This window comes from Capra hircus, chromosome 14, assembly GCF_001704415.2.
Source record: "Capra hircus breed San Clemente chromosome 14, ASM170441v1, whole genome shotgun sequence".
NCBI classification, from domain to species: domain Eukaryota; kingdom Metazoa; phylum Chordata; class Mammalia; order Artiodactyla; family Bovidae; genus Capra; species Capra hircus.
In genome coordinates, this window is record NC_030821.1 from 74,959,151 (window position 1) to 74,975,050 (window position 15,900).

The window sequence follows — 15,900 nt, forward strand, 5'->3', positions numbered from 1 at the left end:
AATCCCAGCCTGGGCTTCGTTTCTAAATGAAAACCCATGCAAAACCAGGTACACGCGGCAGCGGCAATGGAAAATCTGAATGCTGACAAATAAAATTCCAACAGGACCGAGGATCTCATGATACTTTCATGGATACATTGGGGAAATAGTTCAACTAGGCAGGTTCTTAGGTTACCTAGTGAATGCTAACTAATAAGACTTAGGAAGGAAGTTTCTAATGACTATTCTGTCAAAGCCCATCCTCTTGAACATTTGTTTTTAAAAAGGTGATTTGAACCAAGACACAGAAAGCATGCTTATCAAATTCTGGATAGAAGTTGTGACTGTGAGTAGCTGCACCTTAGACTCTGAATTTAAAACATATTGACTGATTCAGCCTAGAGATGAAACAGAGTCAGGAAAGATCCTCAGCTTCAAAGACCTTTCCATACACATACTCTCCTCTTCCTCATCTACAGTAACTGATAGGAATTTACTGCACCCGCCAAGACTGCACATTCCTTGAGAACAAGGCTTAAGTCTTATTTATCATCAAACAGCGCCTTGAATGTCAGTATCACCGTCTGCTCGGGATACATGATGCTATGCTAACAAACAGCTCCAAAATCATGGTGCCTCCAACACAAGGGTTCATTTCTCACTTACATTAGATGTCAACCATGAATCAGCTTCAGCTCTGCTCCATCATTCAGGAATTCTGTCTGAAGCTCCGTCATTCTGGGACCAGCCCCAGCTAAGGGAGGCTGGTTCCATGACAGAAGGAAGAGAGCCATTGGCAGAACCGCAAAACAGAATCTAAAACATCTGCTCAAACATGGGACATGCCACTTCCTCTAACACGGTATCAGTCTAGGAAAGCCAAGTGTCCAAACCTGATGTCAACAGAGTGGGAAATACAATCCTCTGGTACAGAGGACCCTAGGAGAGAGGCAACACACCCCGTGAACGATCACGCAGTCCACCACAGCGCCCTCTGAAGGAGAAGGTGCTCAGGAACTGGCAGCACTATTTACACAGCAAGCCTCATACACCACAGGGCGGACGCCGTCCTCGGTCTCGCTCACTAACGCACCAGCCCCGCGCGGAGCCGGCCACATGGCAGTGCGTGAGTGAGTGACGTCGCTCAGGAGTGTCCCACTCTTTGCGACCCCGTGGACTGTAGCCCACCAGGCTCCTCAGTCCATGGGATTCTCCAGGCAAAAGTACTAGAGAGAGTGGGTGGCCATTTCCTTCTCCACATGGCAGAGGACGCGCTAAATGCTCACTAAGTGAACAGTGGTTAAGATGAACGGGGGATCTGGAACCAAAACCCCTGTGACCAAGTACCACACCTACCAATAACTGACTTAGCAGGAAGCCACTTTTCTGATTCTGGGATGGTTGCTGTAAAGATTAAATAAAAATATATGAGAGAGCACCATGAAAATTGTGCTCTTTTATACAAATGCTGTATCTCTGGATAGTCAAAATGAGATAAAATTTGATTTAAAAAAATTCACTTAAACTTTCAGGGCAATGTAATACATCATATCCTGCATTTATTTTCAAAGCATCAACTTGCAAGTAAAAACTGAGAAAGCCAGACTTCAAGCAGTCCACATGAAAAAGAGACGACGTTTTAGATGACCATAAGCTAAATATGATCAAAGGATAATGCTGCCGCCAAAAAATGTGATATAAATTTCAGGCTGTTTTAACAGAAGCACAGCATCCAGATAATAGCTTCATTGTCTTCAGCAACGGGCAGTCCACATCTGAGGCCGTCAGTCAGTTTTGGCCACTGTATTTTGAGAGGTTACTGACAAACAGACTTTGTCATGAGTTTAGCAATGTGCACGGAGAAAGGTCTTATAAACCATGTCATGTGCATATGGTTTGAGAATTAGGGCTTTTTTTCCCCCCTTTGTGGCAAAAAGACTCAAGCAGGATTTAACAGTCACTTTCAATCATTTTAAGAGTTACTGTGTGTAAGAAGAGTTAAGTTTCATGTATATAGTGCCCTAGACAGGCAAAGACAAGTAAGTGAAACTTAAGAGGGGAAATAAATCAAGTTCAATAAGAAGTTATTTCTAACACTCAGAAACCTAAAACAAGGAAGGGTGGATGACAGCACAGAGATGTTCTTGAGGTGATCCAATGGGGTGGAAGTCGTACAAATCTTACTCATTCCTCTAGGTAACCTAACAGTTTTGAGGCATTTGAAAATGTCCAAACAGTATTTCTCCTTCCTGATTAAATAATACTATCAATACTACTAACAACAAAGAACAAAAACTGAGGTAAGAAGTAAAACAAGAAGTTCTTTGGCCTGACAAATACAGAAAGGCATGCTGTTGAAGGAAATGAAATTTCAAGGCTAGATAACATTTAAACATGGACACAGCATCTAGGTCTGTACAGAAGAAATATGTTTAGTCAAAAACTGTATTTGTTTTAGAAGTGGGTTTTTCTTGTATGACCTAACTCACCAATTGCATGAAGGTGCAAAGGATTTGACAGTTCCTACAAAGGCCCTTGAGCAAAAATTTGCTAATGTAAAACTAGTGTTCAAATTACAAGACACTACTAGTGTTACTGACTGACTTGTATAAGGATTCAGACTTCCCAAGGTGAACAATCACACAGGATGCCACTGGCATCTAAAAATGGTCCCTCGTTAATGTCTTATTTTGTTTCCTTAATCTGTTCAAAACCCAGCACTTGTCCAATCTCATTCCCAGCTTCCAACTCCCAAGTACTCTGGTCTCTCTAATAGGTCATAAGTAGTAAAGATAAGTGCTCAACTTATCTTTATATCTTGGCCCCTCACCTTCAAATTACTCACAGTCAGCTCAAAATTACTGGTTAAATTTCTTTTTTTAATGAAATATTAAAAAAAAACTAATGAGCTTTTCATTATATTTTAATTGTTACACAAGAGAGGCAGTCACACTAGGCTGTAAGGATACACTGGATATTATGTTCTTGTTACAGTGAGACGTGAATAAGCACTCTTTACCGAGTATCTTGCAAACAGATTTCTCTTTCCTTGGAAGTGTTCTTTGCATCATAAAAGGGCACATTGGACAGGATTTCAAGGCACACAGGATTTTCAGGGTACTGACACAAGTTACTAACATCCCACTTCCTGTCCTCACTACAGGTACATGTGTGAACACTGAGCTTAAAAAACAGGTTCACTGACTTATTAAATCTGTATGTGCCTTTCTGGGATATATGCGTTAGCTGCCCAGTGGTATTCTACTCTTTGCGCCCCCATGGACTGTGTCCACAGGCTTCCCTGGTGGCTCAGATGGTAAGTGAGTCTGCTTGCTATGCAAGAGACCTGGGTTTGATCCCTAGGTCAGGAGATACCTTGGAGAAGGGAATGGCTATCCACTCCAATATTCCTGCCTGGAGAATTCCATGGACAGAGGAACCTGGCAGGCTACAGCCGAGGGTGTTGCAAAGAGTCAGACACAACTGAGCAACTAACACCAGTATGCATATATAAAGTCAGATATTTTAAAAATCTATTCTTCCAAGACAAAAAAGTTAGGGAAAGTGTAAAGGAAAAAGTTGCATACCTATCCTCTACCAAGAAGGATGAAAGTTTAGGACTGACTTGGTACAGGTTAAGGCTGGTTAGGAACCTGTCACTGGATTTCCTACAGTTGTTGCTCCTCCCCCTCCTCTCCTGTCGGCACTGTCAGGAACCGCACAGGTCATGGGAACAAAATGCTCTGCTGCAGAAACCAGAAGAACAGTTCCGTATCTCATGTCAACCAGATGACAGAAACAGCCTATACTCCACTGGGAAACGGGAGAATGAGGCAGGAAGGAGAAAGTGAAAGTCGCTCAGTCCTGTCTGACTCTTTGTGAGCCCATGGACTATACAGTCCACGAAATTCTCTAGGCCAGAATACTGGAGTGGTAGCCTTTTCCTTCTCCAGAGGATCTTCTCAACCCAGCGATCGAACCCAGGTCTCCGGCACTGCAGGCAGATTCTTTACCAGCTGAGCCACAAGGGAAGGCCGTAAGGAGACAGAACAGTAACTAACTAAAAGTGCTATTTTTATTTTAAATTAGATACTCACATATTAAAGAAATTGCCTTTAAATGATGGAAACAATGTACAATTTAAAAAACTGCTTAAGAAGCTGCTAGAAATTACAGCCAATATGTGTTGAGTGTTTTCTGTGTATTGGGCATTCTTCTAACTGCTCAACATACATTAACTTGTGTTCACCCTTCATCACAGCCATATAAGGTAGTATGACTGAAATCCTCATTTTACAGATAAGAAAAAGGAGCCACAGATTAGACAGCTTGCACAGGATCACAAAGCTAGGAAAGGGATTGAGATTCAGGCAGGACAGCTCCAGGGCTCACTCTTACGGATAGGTTTCAGTATGTTAGAGGCTGCCCAAGTAGTGGTAAGAACACACCTGCCAACGGAGGAGAAGCAGGTTTGATTCCTGGGCCAGAAAGATCCCCTGAAGGAAATGGCAACCCACTCCAGTTTCTTTCCTGAGATATTCCATGGACAGAGGAACCTGGTGGGCTATAGTCCATGGGGTCACGAAGAGTCAGACATGACTTAGTGACTGAGCACACACACGCACAACACTGTGTTAAGCTTTGACATCTGAAGGTCTTTTTGAATTTATTAGCATTAGTCACATAGAAAGAAACTTTTTCAAGACTGTATGGAATTATTATTAAAATGATTCCACAACCAGCTTTCAGGATTAGATGATTGAAGCCAATACATTACTTCATTTAAATCACTACTACCTAATCTAATCTAACTTTCCATTTAATGTATCTTTTGGCTTTATTATACTTCTTGATAAGTGCATCTGGCTACTTCTTATATACTTAGCATTGTGCCTGACAAAATGTCACTAAGATTACTTTTGCACAGACTAGATCTCTGATGTTTTACTCACATGAGTACGCATTAAAGTAATTCTTCTACTTCTCAAGTCCTGAATGCAATTATTCAACAGACATTTGAATACTTAATGAACACCAAGCAGTATGGATATGAAGATAAATTAGATGGCTTCTGCTCTCAAGGAAAGCCGCAGTTACAAAATAATGAAACAAGTGCTTTTGTAGAGCAATGACCAAAGCTCCAAGGAAACAGAGTTCTTCAGCATGATGAGAATGAGGGTGGCTCCACGTGTTAAGACATGGAGATGGAAAAGAGCATTTCCTTCTTAGGGAATATCAAGCAATTTAAGTAGGACTACAATGCGAGGTTTCCAAGGAAAGCAAGGGAAACAGCGATAAGAGATGAAGGATGAAGCTGGAGCTAATAAATAAGCTGTGTAAGTCATAATAAAGACTCAAGCATTGCAAGGGTTTAAGCAGGACACTGATAAGACCAAACATGCTAGCTATCACACTTTCTATTTTAAACAATAGCACCCCGATTTCATGAACTCTTACGCAAACGTCCACATTTAAAACTGATCAACATAAAACTGCGCTGGCTGAAATTGGAATGAATCTGCTTAGAATGAATCCTTTATAGAATATAGCTTTAAAACCACTGCTTTTCAGAAGAATTAATACAGCCACACAGCTATGTTTTATTTACTTCATGCCTCTCTTTATCAATGTGAATCTCACGTCTCAGGTGCCAGGATTCATTCTTAGTTTCTTTTCAATCATAGAATCTGAGGTTACATAACCTCAGATATGCATATGACACCACCCTAATGGCAGCAAGTGATAAGGAACTAAAGAGCCTCTTGATGAGGGTGAAAGAGGAGAGTAAAAAAAGCTGGCTTAAAACTCAACATTCAAAAAACAAAGATCCATGGCATCTGGTACCATCACTCATGGCAAACAGATGAGAAACAATGGAAACAGTGACAGACTTTATTTTCTTGGGCTCCAAAATCACTGCAGACGGTGACTACAGCCATGAAATTAAAAGACGCTTGGAAGAAAAGCTACGACCAACCTAGACAGCAAATTAAAAAGCAGAGACATTACTTTGCCGACCATCATACATATAGTCAAAGCTATGGTTTTTCCCGTAGTCATGTATGGATGTGAGAGCTAGACAGTAAAAAAGGTTGACATCAAAAAAGAATTGATGCCTTCGAACTGTGGTGCTGGAGAAGACTCTTGAGAGTCCTTTGGACAGCAAGGAGATCAAACCAGTCAATCCTAAAGTAAATGAACCCTGAATATTCATTGGAAAGACTGATGCTGAAGCTGAAGCTCCAACACTTATGGACACCTGATACGAAAAGCTGACTCATTAGAAAAGACCCTGATGCTGGGAAAGACTGAAGGCAGGAGAAGGGGATGACAGACAACGAGATGGTTGGATGGCGTCACCAACTCAACAGACATGAGTTTGAGCAAACTGGCACGCTGCAGTCCATGGGGTCGCAAAGAGTAGGACACTACTGAGCAACTGAACAACATAAGGCCTTCAAAAATCAATCGCAAAGTTATAATATGGGAAAAGGAAGATAAAAATGATCAGCTTTTTCATTTATGAGGTAAACTATAATGTAAGTGATTATCCTTTCTAACCTCAAAGTTAGGACTTATGGGTGGACAAATACTAGTGTATTTATGGCCACAGGATATTCAAAACTGGTACAGTTTTGGAAAATATAGGATATATGATTGTAATTGGTATAATGTAATTTTTTAAAGATCGGTACACTTGTTTTCTTAGTAGTGACTTTGTATCTGAAAATGCTTCCCCATCCATTACTTGAGAATCTGTTCTCCCACCTTTTAAAATGTGGAGCTCCAAGTGAGAGCTCTGAAAATGATCTTCAGTGAAACTGCTTATCTTTCTCACGGCCGTCTAAAATGTCCCCAACAATAACATGTAAAACTGACTAATGATATGCATATGCCTCTCCTAGCAATTCACTACTCCTGACTCTTCACAGTGAGATATGCTCATTAAAAAAGCAAGATTACCATCCTACAGAAAAGGTATATAGTGATTAACATGTTTTATATCAAAATAATTATATTCGCTTTACACAATTTAATCAAATCCCTACAATCCTCTCTACCCTCTCCTTTCCCGCTGTGGGGAACATAACTACTTAAACAGTCTCGAGAATTTTTAAAGTATCATCCCCTTTATAAATAGACCGATTAAAAACAAATGTTCAAAACAACATTTAACACACATTAAAAGAAAGTTAAAGAATAACCTCACTTTTCTCTATAGGATACGACACTGGGAAGAAACCAACAACCATCCTCTATCTATCTATCGAGCATTAAAAGTTCCCTCCTAGCACCTGGCTCAAAGCCAACCAGTGACAATTAGTAAAAGGAGGAAGAGGGGACGGAAGTTCAGGATACCAACTAATTCTTCCATAAATCATTCGACCAACATGTACAGCACAGTCACTTCAAGCATATGTAAGATATAATCCTTAAACAGAAATATAAACATCTTTACAAGATAAACACCCTCTCCATATGATAAACTCAGTCCAAAACCTAGCATTCAATGCACCATTTCTGGGCACACTCAACACTCCCTAAATTTGCAAAAATAGCCAACTATTCTGCTATAAATTTGTTTGGGATGAAGATAACTCTCTTTGTTATAGTAAAATAAGTGTTACCACATGCATTTTAGGGAAACAGTTTAATAAATTACTCACATATTTCTTTCAAATATAAAAGCTGGAGAATTTGTAATCATTAAGAACAAAATAACTTTTTTTAAAAAACAATAGCTTTTTACAAATGAAAACATACTTGAAAGTAATCCTACAAAAAGCTACAAAAAATCCTCACATGTAACTAACAATCAAAACAACACCCAATCTCAAACATTTAACTATATATTCAAGTAGAAAGTTTCAGAGTAAAATTTCTATCTCTTTCCCACTTAGGAAAGTGTTTTGAAAACTATCCCACAGACAAAATAGATATTTTTTAGAGACTGTACAACTACTATGTTGATTTCAACAATACATCGAATAAAGTTAACTTAGAACAAATGCTAATAGTTAGGAATATTAAATTATATACAGTGTTTAATTGTCCTTGTATTAATACAAAGAAGTTCATAAATTAAGATAAATCTGTATTTTTCCCAAGTTTGTGAAAACTGAAAAAACCCTTCTATTTAGAATAACTTCTGATCAAACAACATTCAATAACAGATTCAAACAGTCTCCCAGATGGAGGAGCTGGAAGAAAATAGAGGACAGTTTTTACAAAAGAACTTTGATGCTAAAGATAAGATGATCCAACACTAAAAACCAGTGTGACCAGAGGCTTTCCCAGTGGCCTTGTGATTAGGACTCCAAGCTGTCACTGCGGGGGGCACAGGTTCAATCCCAGGCTGGGGAACTGAGATTCCACATGCCAGGTAGTGTGCAACCAAAAAATCAAAATAAAAAAACCCAGTGTGACGGGAGTCTGCAAAATATAAACACTGAACAGTAAAACCCTTTAAGGAGAATGAGTAAAATGCAGTTTATGGGACCATCTATGACTAAAAATCTGAACTCAGCCTTTCTTATTTTTAAAATTTTTCTACAAATTTCTGCAGATTACAAGGTCTAAAAACTTTAAAAAATCCTATAGACTTAAACATCTTTATTATATTAGGTAATATTTTATACTTAAGAAGTCTACCAAATATTTAAGAACCCAATTTTATGTAAAGTATGTTCGACCGATTGCATTTTACAGAAAAAAAAATTAAATGACATTTTAAAAGTGACATTGGGTTAAATAACGACATTAATAACATAAATCAGCCTTAAGTCCCAATTAAAATTTCTAATCATTACCCCTATTCTCATAGATCTCGGCACAGATATTTTTAAAATGCAGTAGTCTACTTATTTTTTTGCATGTACTTAAAATTTTTTTAAATTACATGTCCTCAATTATGATAAACCCAAGTAATGAAATTTTTACCTATGTTCTAAATTAGCAATCCTTGAGACAGTCCTTTGAGATTAAAAAAGCAAAACAAAACTTGAAAACATTTCTTTTAACATCACTATTTCAATCTTCATTTTTATTCATTTGTTCAGGAGAGGAACTAAGAGCCTATATTAAAAAATTAATGGCATCATTCAAGCTGTTCCCTTAATTTTTATAATATTCAATTATGCTAAGAGCAATAAAACTGTGCCCATTATTCCAAAGTTGGGCTCTCAATCTATATTCAGCATGAAAATAGTTTCCTGCTTTCTGTCTAATGCACAAGAACAAGACAAAAAACTATTAAAGTGCTCAAAAGATACTCCAACAACACTTATATACTCAATGCTTAGCTCTTAACCTTCAAATCCCTTCTCTAGGAATAAGATTTCTCTAAAGCTGCGGAGGAAGGGTGAGACTCTTACACAGCCAGGCATGAACAGCATAAAACAAATTTGATTAATTATCCTTAATTAAGTTTGTGTCCAGTTCCTCCCTTTCCCCTTTATCCCAACATAAAGTCTGAGCTAACCCATAAGCAAGTTCTACTCATATTAACTCACATTCCTTTTTTAAAAAAATGTCATCAAAGCCAAATGATTTTGGAATGAAAACTCCCCAAGGACTTCATTCAATATCTCCTGGGATTCCAAATAAAACCCAACTGCACTAACAAAAAGAGAGAGAGAAAAAAAGCTCCCTTGAAAGTTCCAAGAGTATGCAGTTGTTCTTTTATCAAAATAGATTTTTCACAAGTGACCCAAATAGAATTACAGCTTAGGAAAATCAAACCTTTAATTCTGAAAAATAACTTGCACCTAGAGAAAAATTCCACGTAATGGTTTTCACTGCATGTGGACTTTAGACCAAATCTATTTATTTGGATTTTGCTGAAGTCTGGGTATAACCACTTGTTGGCCTTTGCTGCAGGACCACCGTCCTAGTGAAAGTATCTTACAACAAGCTGCTTTTGATACCTTAGTAACTGTACAACCTTGGGTAGGGTTCCAGACAAACCTGACCATAAAATTTTGGCATTTTAATTAGGTTTCAATGTACTCTGTAAACGGTACAGCACAAATCAGATGGCAATTTTTCCATTCGGTTAAAACCTTACTTAATAGGCAGCATATAAGTGGCACAACTTTGAATTCAGGAAACCCATAAATATTAACTTTGCCCCAAAACACTTTAGGGACAATTCAAGGAACACACTGATAAATCTTAACATTATGTCAAAAATCTGTTCTTAAATTGTTGTATGACAACTATCTTTTCAAAAATCAAATCACATTTGGTAAATAACATATAAAAGGGATAATTATTTGAAGGCACCCTTTAGGATTCCTTAAAGGATTCCTAAAAGGATTTCCTTTAGGGAATCCTTTTTCTAAAATTTAGAATTTTCATGTAACAGAAGTAACCACTACTTGTTTTGTAATCTTACACTTGTAAATATCAAATTTCTTAAAGTTGAGCACAACTGCTTTTCAGGGCCAAATTCTTCCCAGCGTTACTGCGCTTCTCTCTCTCTTTCCCAAGTTTTAAAAATGTCACCCAAAAAACCAGCTGTTCATCTGTAGTAGAATATACAACACTAGAAAAGTCAAAAAATAAATTAAGTGATTCTTTAAAATGTGAAATAGAAATATATGGACTCCCAAAGACAAGTCAATGAACTATTTTTGGCAATGATCACAATTAAGTGCTGGATTAAAATGATTTTTTTTTTTTGAAAAATCAAGAAACTCATATCTCAAATCACTTTCCCATATGCCTTCGTCACCTGGAGGAAACAATTCAAGAAGTTTATCTCCATGAACGCATGACCTCCACGATGGCACCAAGGTCAACCAGACTTACAGAAGCAGGGATATGCTGATTAAGTACTAATTTGCCCAGTTCTACAGCTCCCTTTAGACACAGAGAAGGAAGGAAGACAAACAAAAATTTATTTATCTAGTACAGGAAATGATGTTCTAAGTCGTAACATTTAAGTACCCCATTACAGGATTGTATACAGACATATGCCAGCAACTGCCATAGGAGTAAAGCCTAAAAGGGGCATCAGAGCACAGAACCAGGTACAAAAATAGCTGCAGAGAAAGAATTAAGATGGTACACTGAAAAATCCTCCCTCACATCTTGTACTGAAAACCTTTGGTATCCTGGCTACGGCTACTAGGACTCAATTTCAAAGTGAGAGTTCTCTCTTCATAGAACTTTTTGAAAATGATGAATAACCAAAGATCCATAAACAACCAAAGCAGCACCCATGTATTAGAAATGCTTAGGTAAGGAGAAAGTTTGTGTAACATATGCGGAGCCTGCCAATTAACATGAAATTCACCAGGTGTCCTGGCGTTCCTTATTCTTTACCAAAGACATTTCCTTAGCGGTCACAATCCTGCACCTTTTACAAACCAGAAATTTTCTTGGATGAGATTTTAAACTCTAAAGCACATTACCCACTTGGTAATCATCTGTTTAAGCTAGACTTCCACTCAAATAAATCTTTATCATGTAAAATTACTCTAATGGAAATTTCCAAACAACTTTCAAACCTGGAAAGAAACTGTTACAGCTAGCACCTGATCTTTCGAAAAGTGACTGTGTGGAGAGCAACTAAACTATGATGATTCGCTCCAACGTCTGGTAAATATGCATGCATTACAACAGCGGAAAATTAAAGAGGGAAAAAGAAATGAGCAGAAGCAGTGGTTATTCGCAATCAGCAGAGGACTGCACTGATAGCTCGCTTCCAAGTTACTTTCAGGGAAGCTCCTGATTGGTGGGTGGCACGGGGTCAATGTGATTACTTAACCCTGGCAGTTATAACTAAACTCCACTTTGATGGGCTCCAAAGCTTATTACCAAAAAAAAAAAAAAAAAAAAAAAAAAGACGGCTGCTGGAGCATATCAAGTACTTCGGTGTCCTGCCTCTCTGTTTTTCTCGCAGAACCCGGAGCCCTGACACCTGAAACTCATCAGACAAACACCACTTCGTTTCAGGGCTTTAGGGTTTCGTATTTATTATTTTTAAAGTCCACTGGGCATCGATTCAGTTGGGTGGTGGTGATGGTGTGAAAGATTAACCCATTTCCTAACTCCTGACCATTCAAGCAGTTCCCTCTCTCCCAAGTAACTTTTTTTTTAAACATTCAGTCCTAAAATAACCATCAGCAACAAACATCCAACACTGGCATGGCAACGTCCACGCCTCATACCCTAATGCTACCCACAGGCAGGTCTGTTCGTCTCCGGTCCCTATGCAGGGGTGGGCTCCCCCTCTCCCATTAGTCCGGTCCAGCGAGGCTTCCCCCGAGTTTTGCTGTAAAGATCCTCCACTTTCGCTGCCCCGGGGGCAAAAAGCAAGGCGCCTCGTCCCCAGGACGGAGTTTCTCCCAACTGCCGGTCAAACATTTCCTGAGAGCTCTGCGGACCCCCCCACCCCGCGCGCACCTGGCCCGGCCCCTCGCCCCCTTCCCACACTTCACCCCCCGAGAGGGGCCCACCTGCCCTCCCGCCGCCGGTCCCCACGGCCCGGTCGCCCGACCGACTCCCGCCCGGCGGCGGCACTTCCCCGGCCCCGAGCGCCCGGCGCTCCACGGCCGACCCCGAAGGGCAGGGACGCCAAACGGGGTCCCCCCCGCAGCCCCCCAACCCCGTGAGAGAGACGCCGACCCCGCGACGCCCCCCAGAGGCAGGGGACCGCGCGCCTGTCAGCACCCCCGGAAGGGGTCAGGCAGCGGGCTGAGCCCGCCGGCTGCCCGGGCCGCTCCTGACACCCGCTCTCCCCGCCGCCCGCCCCCCACCGCACTCACCTGGCGGACTCCGGCCGAGGGACCAGCCGAGGGGGTCGGGGGGTCTTGGCGCGGAGGCCGCGGGGCCTCCCACCCGCCCGCGCCCGCTCCAGCCGGCGCGCGCCCGTGGCCCGACGCGCGCCCGGAGCGCAGCGGGGAGGGGGGGCGCGGGGACGCGCGAGCGCCGGGGGAGGGGGCGCGGGGCGCTGAGGGGGGGTCGGGGGCGCGGCGGGAGCAGCGGCTCGGCGGCGTCGGCGGCGAGAAAGCCGCCTCGGCCGCGTCCGTCATGGCGCGCAGCGGCGGCTCCCTCCGGCCTCCCAGCTCCCTCGCCTTTAGTTTGACCTTTCCCTCCAGTGTGTCTGACGGAGAGCGGCGGTGCGCGCGCGTGTGTGCCTGTCTCTCTGTGTGTGTACGCGCGCACGCGCGCGCGCGCGTGGGGAAGGGGCCGGGTTCGCTCCGCGACGCCTGACGTCACTGCTATGGCAACGGCAGCCCCGCCCCTTGCCTCCGGTTTTTCCAGTCCCGCCCCCCTCCCCCAGTGCACGTTCCGGGGCCTCACGTGCTCACTCACACGCACGCACGCACGCACGGACGCACGCTCGGAACGCGCGCGCCCAGATCGTTGGGAGGGGTAGTTGGGAGGTCATCGGGGCCTCCTTGCAGCGTCCCTGAGTTCAACCAATCCGGTGAGGAGAAGCCGAGGGCGGGGCGGGTTCGGCTGACGGAGCAGCGTGAAAATTTTCCCAAGGCAGAGCGAAAACTCTTCCTGAGCGACTGAGCATGCCCGGTGGTGAAAGGGGCGCTTAGCCTGGGGGTTTATGTGGGAGGAGGGGAGGCGGTCCGGTAGTCCAGGGATGGGGGACCCAGGGAACCAGTATAGGGCTGCTCAACTGATGCCGAGCTGGGACTGCGCAGTGAGAGACTCAAGCAACCCTGGATTGCCATCTGGCCCCCGCCACTGTTGCTGTGTGACCTTGGGCGTGTTACTTACACACTCTGAACTGAATGTCTTGAGTCAAATGGGATTACTGAAATCTACCTTAGTGGTTGTGAGGATTAAAAGAGAGCGTGGAAAACGCCTCACCTTTCATATGCTGCTGCTGCTAAGTCACTTCAGTCGTGTCCGACTCTGCGACCCCATTGACGGCAGCCCACCAGGTTCCCCCGTCCCTGAGATTCTCCAGGCAAGAACACTGGAGTGGGTTGCCGTTTCCTTCTCCAATGCATGAAAGTGAAAAATGAAAGTGAAGTCGCTCAGTAGTGTCCGACCCTCAGCGACCCCATGGACTTCCTGGTTCCTCCGTCCATGGGATTTTCCAGGCAAGAGTACTGGAGTGGGGTGCCATTGAGTAGACCCTAAATAGTATGGAGCCCACAGCCATGAATGAGGACAGAGGACTCGGAGATGAAGAGATTAAGTGACCTGTTCATTGTCAGGTAGAGGCAGAGACCCAGGCTTCAAGTTCAATACTCTTGCCTACATGGCTTTCCCTCAAGGAAGCGGGGTGTGGGTCGAGGGGAGGTGGACCACTAAGAAAAGCATGTGAAGAACTTCCTTTGCTCTCTGGGAATCTCTTTTTAATCCACACCAATGCCCTCTGGACAGCCTTGGTGCAGTTTTTGGAGGGCAGCTCTCTGGCTATGAATTTGCCCGAATAAGCACCAGCATGGCACTTTCCTCAGTTTCCTTGGGGAGCCTCAGTTTTTCCTAAAGTTGTGGTTAAAGTGTAAACACAGTAGCAAGGTCCTCCACAATTTCTGGCTACCAGAGGAAAGATTAACTCAGTTAACCAACATATACCCTGCATCCAATGAGCAGGCAAGAATGCCTTTCCAGCCCACAAAAGACTTGTGACCTCAGGTCTATGCCGGTACCCTATGATTCAAACACACTGGTGATCTCATTCTTCCATGTACTTCTAGTCCTTTCTCTGACTTCGCTCTTAGTCACTAACTGCCTCGTGGTATTTCTTGAATGCTATAGTACTGTTTAACTCTATATTTGCTGTTAAGTGTTTAAAAGTATTTGTCTCCCTCCCTGTCTTAGAGTCCCCCCAAAATACCTAAGTCTGATCTGGGTAAAGGACATCATCAGCTTCTCAAACATGCTCTTATGCTCCCTACTTTCCGGAACTCAATTCACTGGAGCCTTTCAAATTTCAACTAAAACGTACTTCTGTCCAAAAAGTTTTGCTGGATCTACTTAGAATGAAATAGTGCCTTTTTCTGAGTACTTGGTGCATTCCTTGCTTGGGACATTGTTCCTGGTAGACATTGTGTTCTGTGATCTGTGTCCCTCACCTAGAGAAAACTTCTCTGGACATCCACATATGAGTTGGCTCTTCCTATTCCTTGCTCTCATAGCATGTTATGTTGTAATAAGTCATGCCTTACCCATTCCTTTAAGGTTTGATTTATTCACCTTCTCCATCAAATGTAAAAGTCTGAAACTGCAAGAGGTTTTTAGCTCCACTTTGCATTTCCAGCATTAACCTCAGAACCATAACTACAGAATGACCAGCTGTTGAATGCCTGAATGGCTCCTTGCCTACTTCATAAAGTTCTTAGGGGCAGCTTTTACTTTGTGTGTATATCTCAGAACCAAATATTTTCTGGGAAGTTATAAATCTTTGACTACTCTAAAATGCACCAGAAATTACATGGTCACACTCATGCAATGAAGGAAGGCCTTGGCGGTAGCAGAAGACAGTGAGCAGAGCAAGAAGTAGAAGTTCACAGACTTCCCTAGTGGTCCGGTGGTTAAGAATCTGCCTGCCAGTGTGGAGGACACAGGTTCGATCCCTGGTATGGGAGGATTTCACATGCTGCAGGGCTGCTAGGCCCATGCACCACAACTACTGAGCCCACGAACCACAGCTACTGAAGCCTGCACCCTCGAGAGCTTGTGCTGTGAAACAAGAGAAGCCACCACAAAAAGAAGCCTGAGCATCAGAACTAGAGAGTAGCCGCTGCTCATTGCAACTAAACAAAGCCTGCAGGTGGCTAAAATAACTTAAAAAACAAATAAACAAGAAACCTCCAAAGAAGAAGTAGGAAATCCAGAAAAGAAGAGGTCGTGATGTCTTACTAACTGCTGCTGCAGACCTAGAGAGATTTTCAAATGTTGTTAAGGATAACAGGCAGATTCCTCCAAGTGATACTGCTCCCA

General features: G+C 42.6%; 1 long non-coding RNA gene across 1 annotated transcript in view; it reads right to left on the reverse strand.

The window, feature by feature from the left end:
• Positions 1–12,859, reverse strand: part of LOC108637533 — a 38,789-nt gene extending 25,930 nt beyond the window's left edge. Inside the window, exon 1 of the long non-coding RNA XR_001919160.1 lies at positions 12,753–12,859. This is a non-coding gene — a long non-coding RNA (uncharacterized LOC108637533). The remainder of the gene's footprint in view (positions 1–12,752) is intronic.